Here is a 13,244-nt window from a genome sequence, read left to right on the forward strand (position 1 = left end):
GAAACTGACGCACCCACGTACCCTCTGGTCCACGAACTTGTCTCATGCGATTACTCCCTTGTACACCCATCATCACATATCGCACCTGCTCAGGTGTGCACAGGAGAGCCCTCACCTGTGAAAATAGCGGTGTCGATACTGAATGTGGCCCCACCCTGCAAATAGCTGTGCACATATAGAACCCACTTATGCAAAAGCTCACTTGTGCATTTGCAAACCACCTGCGCAAGCAGCCTGCCGTGCAAATATCAAATAATTAATTCTGAGCCCTCTCACGCAAACCCTTGCACGCCTTGCTGCACACACTCACGCAAAGCCAGTACCAACTTGTGCAGACCTTTGCGCTCACTTGTTCATGACCTCTCGCCCTCTTGTGCACATAGATTTAAGGAAATAAAGTGTGATTTAGGTTGGCAGGGGCTGAAGAGTTTTGGTGAGAGAGTGGTCCCAGAAGCTAACCCCTTGAGCTGTGCTGCCCATGCGTCACACTCTGTGATGCAGCTTGTGTCACATGCAGTGAAATAGCCCTAGTGGTAACATACAACAATGGAGGGGAAGTTGTCCAGAACCCTGGTGCTTGATGGGTGTTTTTAGAACTAGAACAAGCCAGCAGCCTCATTTCTTAGCGCTGCTTCAGTCCTCAAGGGCTGCTGCTGTGGCTCCATTTCTAAAATAACACCCCTTTGGGCTCCCATTGCAGAGACAGCAAGATGGAGAGGTGTAGTGATGTGACCAAGGCCATAGAAGGGGTCAGTGGCAGAGCTGGGATTAGAAGTCAGGAGTTCCTGGCGCCCATTCTCATTCTCAGTCCACTGGAGTGGACCATGATAATTCAGTATCAATGCTAGTGGAAGCAGCTGTGGGTACCGCGCTCTCCTACCGTTGTGCCAGCTGCATCCTAGCATGTATAACTTGCTGGCAGAGAGGTGATAGCTCTCAGTGGTTAGAGAACTGCAGGACTTTTCAGTGTATTTACCATCAAGCACCACTGCAAATGATTCATTGCAAGAGGGAATAATGCAGATCCTAGAAGACAGCCCTGTAGGTAGAGCGCGGGCAGAGCAAACTCTGGTTTAGCTTTAAACCCCCTTCCTAAGGCGCTTGTGCACGTGTGTGAGCTGGGTGTATGTAGCGACACGAGTATGTGTGAGCACAGACCAACATTGCGTGTGTATACAAAAGTCTACAAGTACATGCCTGCACAAGTACAAGCACCTGTATGCATGCAGGTCCGAAAGCGTGTGTGAGAGTGGATGCAGGACGGGAAGACATCCATCCCTTGCATTCTCCCCAGAGCTCATGGTTCCTGGCAGTATGCTCTCTCCTTGGTCGGAAGCTGCAGTGGAACACAACAGCAGTTCACTCGCATGTTTCTGTGGTCTGTAATTCCGTCTCTGTTCCTTACTATCCTCCCCATCCTCTCACTCACAGAGTGGCCGGGAGGGACGCTACCTTGTTTCTTTGCCTGGCTGCTGCCCAAGCTGTTGCATGAGGACTGGAGAGGATGCATGCAGGGCAGCACGCCTTCCTCTGCACCATTTCCGAGCAGAGCAGAGCAGAGCAGAGCAGAGCTGATGCAATGCAATGGGGCAGAGCATGAAATAAACTAGCAGCTCTCCCAGCTCCTGGGTTTAAGCCAGACCCAGACTGAAGTACAGCAGGGTTTTTCCCAGTGCCTCAAGCTAAAGTACTGGGAAACCCTTGCCCAGCTGTAGATTTAATCCACATTACACTCTCCACAAGCTTGAAGACATGGGGGGACAAATCCCAGGCCCATTCAGATCAGTGAGGATTTTGCGGATCAGTGGCATCAGGGTTTAGTTTTAGAGATCAGCATTTTCAGTTGTGTTACAATGAGTCAATGAACAGCATTTGGTGGCCACTGCCTTTAACCTCACACCCTGCTTAGCTACCTTTCATGGCTATTTAAAGGCATTCCAGTCTAACAAGCCATTCTAACCACCAAATCCTATTAGAAGCTGTAACTACTCGAGCATCCCCCAGCTGCATCCATTCCAGGCGGGCACAGAAATCCAGCCCAGGTTCTCCTATTTACTCCAAATAAATTAAGCAGCTCAAAGGGAGATCTCTATCTGCAAAGACAGCTTTTAGGCTTCCATTGCATTAACACCAGGACAGCCCTGGGGAAAGCTCAGGCTGGATTCCCCCACCCCACACCTGGAATGGACTCCCCATTTGTGTGGCATTTACTCTAGATCATGGGAGTATTTCGGAGGCATCGTTCCATAACGCTGTAGAACACGGAGCGCCAAAGTCTATGGCTGGAGCGGTTTCTGCGACCTCTTGCCAGCACAAGCGAAAGTTGGAGCTGTACATCCTTGGCAGACACACAGCCTGTAAAAATCGATACACGCAGTCTTTATAAATCAATATAACAAATGGAGCTGGGAGGGGGCTTTGCTGCTCCTCTCTCTCCTGGAGACGACACTGGAGATATATCTTTTTGTCTTGTCACCTGTAAATATTTGCTTATGTACTTGGAAATCGTTACGTTTCTCGACCCTATCCTCCCCTGCCAAGGAGAGAAGCACTCTTTCACTCGCACGCCTGGCTGGCCTAGGGGGCGCGATGGTTCCTGCAGTGCTTTCCTGTACATATTTTATACATAAACCAACGTATCGGCATGAGGACTTTGTAAAGTTGAACAGTAGGGGTTAAAAACAAACCCAAAATAAACACCAGCAGCACAAAGAAGGGAGGTGTGTCTGTCCGATTCCTCGGCCGGGGGCTTCTGCGTCATGGAAAGGGGTCACCTTTATTCCCCTCTATGGTGGGAGGTAGCCAGACCTTTCTGAGGATTCAGAAACTGTCCTTCCCCATGCTTTACTTCATATACTCACTGTGGACGCAGGCACACACAAGGCACCTCCGGGAAGTGCTGCTCCTGCGCGCCTCCCACTGGATGATGTTTGGAGCAGCATCGATGGGTTCCAGAGGGAGCCATGCTTGGCCTTACTCAGCCAAAGGGGCCAGATGGCAAGCCCATTGGGATCTCCTAATGGGTCTCGTGTGACAGCTGCCATCTTGGTCGACACACTGGAGATCTCCAGGGCTAAAAGCATGCACTACAGAGCCAGAGTAGCAGATTGAGAGCTGTAGCATACCAGCATCCTGTGTATCAAGCACAAAGGGTGACACGTAGCATACACTGAGCGGGGGTTACATATGCTCTTGTCACCCTCTAGGGGCCAGCTGGCCCAAAAGATAAAAGACCAATTATTGCTACCAGCACGCACATGCCCACAACCACTTGCCTTCGGTAAATGCGGGCTACCAATCAGCACTTACAACCTAAACGAATATCATCCATTATTGCTCAACCTTTAATATTTAAACACGCCTGACATAGCCTTAAATAAAGCAATTCTGCTTCAGCAAAGGGTTTTTTGCAGAGTCAAAGTTCCCCTCCTTTGGGGCCCTTAGCGTCAAAGTCATTAAAGAATTGGCAGCGTCGGGGAAAAATTGTTCCCTGTGTCATTGAATTTGTTATCAAGCTGGCTATTGACTGATCCCAGTCTCATTCCCTTTCTGCTGCTCTCTTTCCCCACTACCCCCGCTCCCTCTCTCTTGGCCTGAAGCAACTAGAAATACCACGTCAAAGATTCTCCACCTAGGGGAGGGAGACATAATAGAAGCCACCGTAGAAGAGAAAGAGGAGATTCCGCTATAGCCCCTTCTTTAATCAGAACAATGAACTCATGAGCTATGTAAAAACAGAGACACGATCCACAACGAACTGCCGGAGCCTCCAGACCCCAAAGCGTTAAGGATGCTTCTCTCATCCCTGGCTTCCATGGGGTGGTGTCCTCACCCTGTGGGTGCACTGCAGCCTGGCCTTCCAGCTGCAATCCTTTGGCGTAGGCATGGTGGCGACTGAGGACAAACAAGGGGATGGATTTTAAGCACCAGGCTGTCAATTTTATTCAACTTAATGCAGGGGAGTGGTGCTACCCGCCCTGCCACCCGTACCCTCACCTGCCAGGCATTTTAAGTGGTTTCAGTTTCGGGGTCTCCAGCCACATGACCCATAACCTGGCCTCCTCAGCCTACCCTAGAATTCAGCTCATTCTTCTGAGTCCCCCCCTCTCCCTGCAGCCTATGATGGCGGCAGAGGGTACAAAAAGGGGGAACCTCAGCCCATGCAGGCCACAAGGTCTTCCCCTATCCTGTGAGCTCCAAGCTCACAGTGAGAGCCCAGGTCTTTTACTTCAGGGAACCATTCCTTTTAACCACACTGGAAACTGGCCTTGGGAGAAGAGGGTGAAAGCAACAAGCTTGATCACACCCCGCCCTCCTGCCATGCCCGGTATCAGAACCCTGCCCGGTCCATTCCCTCACACTGAACAGCGCATAAAGCGGCACCACGTGGCCCAAACTAGGGTTTAAATTAATGAAAGGGGAGAACAAGTGACCAATCGCCTCCCTTCCTCCCTATGCCATTGAGTGCCAGTGACCCTGAAGGACAGGAGCAACCCAGCGTCCGCTCAGCATGTGCGCTCCTCTCGCATCCAGCCAGGGTTGTTCCAACTGCCACCAGCCCCATCAAGTACCCCACCCGTTGGAGGCAGGTGGGTGCCATTTTCCTCTCCCACCCACTCGGCTTTCCCATGTACACTGTGCCAGGCTAGGAGCCTCTCAGCTGCAGGCAACACGAACTGGCAGGATTAAGGAGTCTGTGGAGGCAAGTTGAGAAGTTTGGTGAGGGGGAAGCAGAGATTAATGGAATTTCCTTTGGGAAATGCAGCCTCTGTCTCCCCCTTCACCATCTGGACTCACAGAACATCCGAGGAGCACTGTGGCCCCCAGCCAGGCGATCTCCAGTGAATAAATGCAACTTCCTTTGCTCCACCCAAACTGTGGCGCAGCTCCTGATAGCCTCGCTGACAAGGGGCCAGACTCCGCTCTCGCTAACACCAGTGTAAATCCAAAGCAGCCCCTTCGCTTACTCAAGATGTCCGCTGGCATGGCTGAGATCAGGATCCAGCCCAACACCTGGCACGACAGGGCATCACCCAGCCTCACCCGTCACACCACCCTCCTCTGCACCACAAGGCACAGCATGGAAAAAGGAGCAGCTCAATCCCACAGGCGAAATATAAGAAGGAGGATGAGTATCCCCCTAATGCAAGGTTCTCGTGACATCACCGGCTATCACTCGGCACAAGAGCAGGGCCCCCTAAACGCTAAAGCGCACTCGCTTGGTTACACTCCATCCTATGGATCCAGCCACAGCTCTCCCCATCTGATTAAGCATGTGGCAGCACGTGGTGCTTCTGCTCTGAAGCCCGACATAGCCTTCCCTGGGTCCCACTGATTTGAGTGGAGTGATACCAGGGTAATGGAATGTGACATTTGCCCCCTGAATTCCTCCTCTTCGCTTTCAAAATCGGGTGGGATTTAGGGCCAACTTCACTGCTCCGGAGTATGAAGCTCTCCATTTGTCATGCAGCAGGGACTGCCTGGGTGATAGGAGGGCAAGCGTCCCCAGTACTGCCTGCCAACGGCCTCCACGCAGATCTGGAGGGATCAGCTCCAGTGGCTGGGAGGAGAGCTCAGTCCCCGTAGTCTACTCTGTCCTTGGTGTCTCTCCTGAGGCAGGGCCATATGACTACCTAAGAGCTATAGATTCAGTCTCCAGGGCTGCAGATCCAGCACCAAATACCAAAGTCACAAGCAATAAACTTTCCTCCTCTGCTCCCCTGGTTAATAAGCCGAGCAAACACGGCTCCTGCCTCTGGGACGTTCATCCCAGTGGCCCCAAACGCTTTACCGAGACCGAGCAAGCTGCTGGGGGTTTCGTTTACTGGCTGCAAGGTGGTGCTAATTAATAGGTTGTGTGCCACGCGCAGCTGAACACAATACTATAGCTGCCTTGAAAACAGCTGCAGCTGGACTCGGTCTGTAATTAAGCTTCGTGTATGCTGCCAGGCAGACCTATGGCAGCAAACACCTGTAGACCCAACAGACTAGACAAGGGAAAGCGATTACGGAGTGTGAAGTCCACAGGATGTGTGGGAAAGTTATTCCAAGGGGAGGGGCTGTGTTTTGATCCCTCCCCTTTGGCCCTGGATATTTAGGGGTAACCCTAATGGGAGTGAAGCTAGAGAAGCTGCAAGCCATGTTCCCCTTCCTTCCCTCGGGCACTCTTCACTCTACAAAATATACACCCCCTTCCCCTCTCTACTTACATGCAGTTGTGGTAGAGGGTCAAGGCACTCCAGGCTCCCAGCTGTTGTTCTTCTGCTCCCAAGGGCAGAGGAAGGAGGCAGGGGGAGCCCATCTCTGCGTCAGAGTCTGTTATGTTTCGCAGCATGCAAACTGAGAAATCACATCCAACATGGAATACTCTTGCTGGCAGGCTGCAATGTAACACTGCTTTATTTCTTAGAATTCAGAGCACGCAAGAACCCCAACCCAGAGAGAAACAAAACAGGCTGCTCCCTAAAACAGAGAAGCACAACTCACCCTACTTGGCTTTAAGAGGATTCTTTTCAAAGCCGCTCCAATCATTGCACACCCCTGCCCTCCCTCCCCACAGAGTCCTTTGTTTCCCCACTTCACACTACCCCTCTGCAGTGCACTATATTAAGGAGGGATTTCTGCTTAAGAACCCTACATGAGACTTCTTCCAAGCCCCACCAAAGCTGATCCTGAATGACTCAGACAGACGACTGCATGAACAAAAGACACTCTTTCTTTCCAAGGCATGAGCCAGCTGCCCCCAGCCCTACATGGTTCACCAGTAACCCAGTGCATGCAGTTGATCTCCTCACTTTTGATTCCAAAGACTCGAGCCTCTAGCTGGTGAGCTAAGGGAGTGGGTCTGCAAGGGCTGTGAACAAGAGCAGGCCCACATCTTTCCAAGAGACAGTAATATAGCTTGTACATATGCACCTGCCAGCCCTCATAGAAGCTCCATTATGGACTCAAGCATAAAGGAAGGAGGGAAAACCTAACAGCATGGAAATATCCCTGCTAGCTAGAAGGGAGAGGAGGGCAGTTTGGTGCAAAATGGACACCTTAGGGTTACAGGTGCTTGTTTCTCCCAGATTTAAAGGGCCAGCTAACAAAAGGCACATGCTCGGAAAGGCTCAGCCGATCCTGCGGAGTTGAGTTACCCACCAATGTGGGAAAGTTCAGGTCTAGTTCTGAACTCGGTTTGTGCCGTCAGTGAGTTAGGGGCCAGAAACAAGCACTGAGCTCTTACCCACCAGTGTGTTGGAGAGAGCTTAGGTCCTTTAGCTCCAAAACAACCAGCTGCCTTGTGTAGCCAGTTTTAAGGGCTCAGGGTAGGAAATCAATGGGAATTAGGCAGCTAAATATATTAGTGAATCTCACCCTCAGTCCTCACAACCAGGGCCAAATTTTGCAGAACAACTCAGCTCCCAGTTAGGTGCTGGAATAAGGGACAGCTCCCAGCAGCTCCCATTGTGACACCAGTGGGCAGATTTTCAACAGAGCCCAGCACCCAACGCACACAGCTCTGGGCCTTGATGGTGCCTCTTTTGAATATTTACCCTCCAGTGGCTGGTGAATGACATGGGGAGTTGCACTACGTAAGCCAGGAGAGGGCGACACAGACAGAGTGCTCATGTGGATCTAATTTTTCCCCCAAAGTTGTGATACTTTGTATCCAGAGTTTTAATATGAAGTAAGCTCTGTGGGCCAGGGACCATCTTTTTGTTAGGTGTCTGTACAGCACCTAGCACAATGGGATCATGGTCCAAGATGGGGGTTCCTAGGTGCTACCGCAACATGAATAATAAGTAGTTTTAATTATACTCATTTCTGTTCTGCCTCCTTCCTTTCTCCCTCCCTTTTGCTTTCTCCCCCATCTTCCCTGTAAAGGAACCCTCCTTCTGCCTACAAAGGAATAAAAACGCCTTGTTTGCTGTTCTCTGAAGCCAGGGAGAAACAAAAGGATGGAACTGCCAGGTCCTTTTTCGATGGGTGACTGAAAATGCACTGTTCAAAGGAGGCCTTGCTTATCTCACCCTTTACACTTTGGAGTGTAACATACGATTGGAATTCAACCCCCCATTACTGCAAACATCTCTCTCTGTTTCTGAATGGGGGAATAGGTTCTTTTTTTGAAGGCATGTTCTGTGCTGGCAGAATTCACAACTGGCCACCTGGGGAGGATAATAATACCGTCTGATCCTGAACAGTGTAAATAGGAGCCTATAGGTAACAGAGAGAACAGAGCAAGAGGCTCGGGGGTGTTCTGTGTTAGAGGGTGCAGCTATTGTTGGTTGGGAATTTTTTGACATACTGTTTAAAATAAATGTCAGTTCACTGAAACAAAAACTATTCATGAAACACGGCTGGTTTCCACAAATCACAGGAGTGAGGGAGGATTAGGGCCTGATCCAAAGCACACTGACACCACTGGAAAGACTTCCTCTGGCTTCAGTGAGTTTTGGACCAGTCCCAAAGGCCCAAGCTACATTAGAAAGCTTACTGCTTAAAGTGGCAAACAGTGGATGCAGTGACACTGGTATAAAAATGAAAAGGAGTACTTGTGGCACCTTAGAGACTAACCAGTTTATTTGAGCATGAGCTTTCGTGAGCTACAGCTCACTTCATCGGATGCATAGCATATCGTGGAAACTGCAGAAGACATTATATACACACAGAGACCATGAAACAAAACTTCCTCCCACCCCACTCTCCTGCTGGTAACAGCTTATCTAAAGTGATCATCAAGTAGAGCCATTTCTGGGATTTGTGCTGGAAATGGCTCTACTTGATGATCACTTTAGATAAGCTGTTACCAGCAGGAGAGTGGGGTGGGAGGAAGTTTTGTTTCATGGTCTCTGTGTGTATATAATGTCTTCTGCAGTTTCCACGATATGCTATGCATCCGATGAAGTGAGCTGTAGCTCACGAAAGCTCATGCTCAAATAAACTGGTTAGTCTCTAAGGTGCCACAAGTACTCCTTTTCTTTTTACGAATACAGACTAACACGGCTGTTACTCTGAAACCTGGTATAAAAATGCTTATCCTGGTATACCCTATTCAATTTTGGGAAGTGAAATAAATTGTAAGAGTATAGGGCACCTGAATACCAATATAAAGATGTCCACGCTACGGCTTTTACTGGTATATCAGTAAAAAAATCACATCCCTAACCAACACGGTTATAATACTGGAATAACATTTCTAGCATAGACCAGGCCTTCATGAATGAGCCCACAGTAGAAGCAGGACCCCAGGTCATTTTTCAAGGGCAGCAAATCATTTTAAGAGTTATCTAGACAGAATTGTTTTAATAGGAAGGAGGGGATATAGATTTCCAAAGCCCTCACCCTGTTTCCATCACCCACCCACAGCCTCGGACCAGCTGCATAGGTTGGTGGTGGCTAATGCTAAGTTCCTCGCATGTTGCCTCCATAAGCTTCAAGAACAAATGGAGGTCAGTGGTATGATCTCCATGTTACAGATGGGGAAACTGAGGCACTGAGCAGGGAAGTGATTTGGTCACAGTCACGTAGCAGGTCAGTGGCAGAGCGAGAAATGACTCCCAGTGCCCTACCCCCTAGATGATGCCACTTCTTTCAAAGCCCTCCATTTCCAATAGCCATGAGTCCTGGGCAGCAATCACACTCTCTACCTTGGTAACAAAGTGATGATGACTCAGCTGTTCAATCTGTCTCCTTTTCTTCCTCCCCGACTGGGCCTGTCTCTCACCTTTCCTCCCCCACATAGCAGCCCCCGCCCTGCCAGACATTCCCTTCCATCCTTCCCCTTCCAAACTCCCACTCCATGATCCACCCCTGTGTCTCTGTTACACCAGGCAGCTGCCTGGCACCTGCGCATCAGCCCGTCAGCTGCTGACATGCGAAGCAGCTGGCAGCATGAAGTGTTTGCAGGGAGGAGGAGGATAGACAGCCCACAGTAAATCCATCTGGAATTTGCAAAGCAGGCAGAGGTCACTGTTAGCCCAACTACTGCCCCTGGCTGCATGGAGCTTGATCTAAATGCAACTGGCTGAGCCAGAGTGATTTACATGGCTCTGGGGAAGGAATTCCCCCTCCTGGCATATTTTTTCCTCCTCGGAATGTCAGTCCAACACAAGTGCAGTCCCACTCTTAGATTTATGCCCCATGAAGGGGCCATATTCTCCCCACAACACACACGCAGCACGTGTAGGTCTGTTCGGGATCATTCCCCGTTGCAGGGCCCCGCTCTGTGCCCACTCATAGCTGCAAGGCCATCTGATGCTCTCTGTAGTTATGCACCAGGAAGCATCTAGATGTGCCCATGTTTCACCAAGGTAAGGAGGGAGCTGCTGTCTTGGGAGGAGCTGGCAGGGATGAGAAGGAAGGGGGCAGGGTGGATGTTGCTACCAGCTGCCATTACCAGAGACCGAGGCCAATGGCTTTACAGAGCTGGACATTTATTTCCCCATTAATCAACAGCTGCAAAAATTCATGGCCTATAACCAAGTGCCGGGCCCTGGAAATGGAGTGTTTAAGGAACTGGGCTCCAATACTCATTAAACTAAACTGCCTGCTTCCCTCCTTCCCGCAGCAGGAGCAGAGAGCTCTGCAGCAATGAGCAAGACTGACAGCAGGAGCGGAGTCTGTCCAGAACCCAAAGGCGCTTACCCACCTTCTGCCCATTATTGAGCAGACATACCAGGGAAGAGCAAACATCACCAGGCTCAGAGAGTCTCTGAGCCATGTTCCCATATCACTTCCTCCAGCGGGAATCTGGAGTAACGCCAGGGACTGCGTTAATGGCACTACTCTCCTTGACGGCCATGTGTGCACGAGAGAGCCCATTTAACATGGCAAGGCAGGCCCCTTGTGCACTTTCTCGCTGAGGATCTCAGTGCACTTTACAAACGTTGATTCACCCCAATCCCTCTCCTGGGAGGTAGGTCAGTAGGATCATCTCTATTTGAAAAGGTAGGGAAATGGAGGCACAGAGAGGTTAATTGAGTTGTCCAAGGTCAACTAGTGAGGCAGTAGCAGAGTTGAGAAGAGCTTCATAGGGTGAAATCCTGGAATCCATTAGAGTCAACAGCAAAACTTCTAGTGGCTTCAGTGGGAGCAAGATTTCACTCAGACTTGAAGGCCACAAGGGACCATTCAGACCATCTAGTCTGACCTTCCTGCACAACACAGAACAGAGAATGTTGCCCTGTAATTCCTGCCTCTAGCCTGATACTGTAGCTCAACCACAGGGTATATTTCTTAGAAAGAGACGTCGGAGCTTGATCTGAACACTCCAAGTGATGGAGAATGAGTCTGGTCCTGGGCAAGTTGTTCCAATGGTTAAATGAGTCTCCTTGTTACAAATTTGCACCTTATTTCCCAGCAAAATGTGTTGAGTTTCAGCTTTCAGTCAGTGGCTCTCATTTTGCTTTTGCTGGCTAAACCAAAAAGCCCCCTACTCTCAGAAATCCTCTCTCCATGAAGGCACCTCAGACAGAGCTCTAAAAGGTACTGTACTTAGGTGCCTATCTACCTTTAAGGATCTGGGCCTTATGGACCATGATGTAGTCACCTCCTTAATTTTCTTTTCGATAAACTGAATAGCTGGAGCTTCTTTAGTCTCTCTCTGGAAGGCAGTCCTGACTCCCAGTCTTCTGCCAAAACAGTCTATCCTTCCTGGTGCCAGATACCTTCCGGAGGCCTCTCCAAACCCCTGAGGGCTGAAAAGTCCAGTTGGAAATCTTGCATAAACGAGGCACAGGCAGGGGAGAGAATGTGCCTGAGGTGAGGTTTGACGATGGAGAACTGAGGAGGAGGAGGAGAGAGAGGGAGGCCATCAGGAGCTGCAATGAAGAAGGCTCTCCCACCAGGGAAGACCAGATAGGAGGTCAGTGCTAAAAGAGCAGAGGGAATGGGGGCGGGTGGGGGTGGTGAGCAAAGATTGGTGCATTTTCAAAGACGGGGACAAATTATTTACTCAGTTATGCCAGTCTTAATCAGACATAATTCCAGGGAAGTCAATAGAGTTTCTCTGCATGGTATAAACCCAGAGCAACTCAGCTGGAATTACTCGAGATTCTAGTGTCACTTAAGGGAATTTTGGACTGAATCTTGATATGTGAATATGGGGAGAACTGGTGAAAAGATCTGAGGATGGGGTGATGGAGCCAGGATGCAACAATACCCACTTCCGCCTCCTGTATGGGTCATTAGCAGGGTTTGAACCCAGGACTTTCATCCCCATAGCACAGACTTGCTGCCCCTTGAACTAAAGGAGTAATTCCATTATATGATAGCAGTAGTAAACTATTATCCTTTATGTGAGCCAGCCATTACGGGGTGGGAGCATAACATTTTCAAATGTACTACAGCCACACCGACTGATCCCCTTCAGTATCATTGCACAGGCCTCTACCACTTGAGCTAAAGGAGTGACTCCATTAGCTAGTAACAACAGTAGACTGTTATGTTCTATGTGGACCAGCCACTAAAGAGGGACTGTCATGCTGTCTGGAGTCGCTCATGACCATGAGTGCCCACCTTAGGGCAGACTGTCAGAAAACAAGGCAGACATCCCAAACTAGTGGTGTGTTTTATAACTAGATTTCACCAAGCCGGTAACAAATGTGAGCGCCTGGATCACTATACCAGTCTTACCAAGAAGTCACAGACAGTTCCCTTAGACTCTCCAGTCTATCCTGCCACCCAGATAAACTGGACTTTGTGATAAAAGGTCACTTACACCAAACTTGACCAATTTAAATTGCTTCCAATCCCAAGAGGCCAGTCACTTACCCCAGATCATTTGGTAGCCTGCCCTATATTTTACACCAAAAACAACACTGGTAGCCAATTCTATAGTAAACTACCTACAGGTTAATTAGTTAAGAAAAGGAAATGAGAGTTATTGAGAGGTTAAAGCATGTAACACATATACAGCTGAGGTACAGTCTAGAAGTCCAAATGGTAGCAGAAATGTAGTAATCTATCAGTTTCCCAAAAGTCTCTCCAGGCTACCCAGAATAACTCTGGGGATCTCAGTCTTCTCATTCAGTTATTCCACCCTGTGAGAATCCAAACAGTCCAGAGATGAAGGATATTTCCCTTAATCCATACTTATAGCCTCTTCTCACAGAGAACGAGCTGACAGGGTCACTACCCACGTGGGCTTTGCCTTTGAAGACAGAGAGCAAGGAATGCATTTTGAGTCTTTGACCTCCGATCATCACACACAACGACCACTTGCTTTGAAATTAGCACTTGTCTGTTAAAGTTCTTTA

Source organism: Chelonia mydas, chromosome 21 (assembly GCF_015237465.2).
Source record: "Chelonia mydas isolate rCheMyd1 chromosome 21, rCheMyd1.pri.v2, whole genome shotgun sequence".
NCBI lineage: Eukaryota > Metazoa > Chordata > Testudines > Cheloniidae > Chelonia > Chelonia mydas.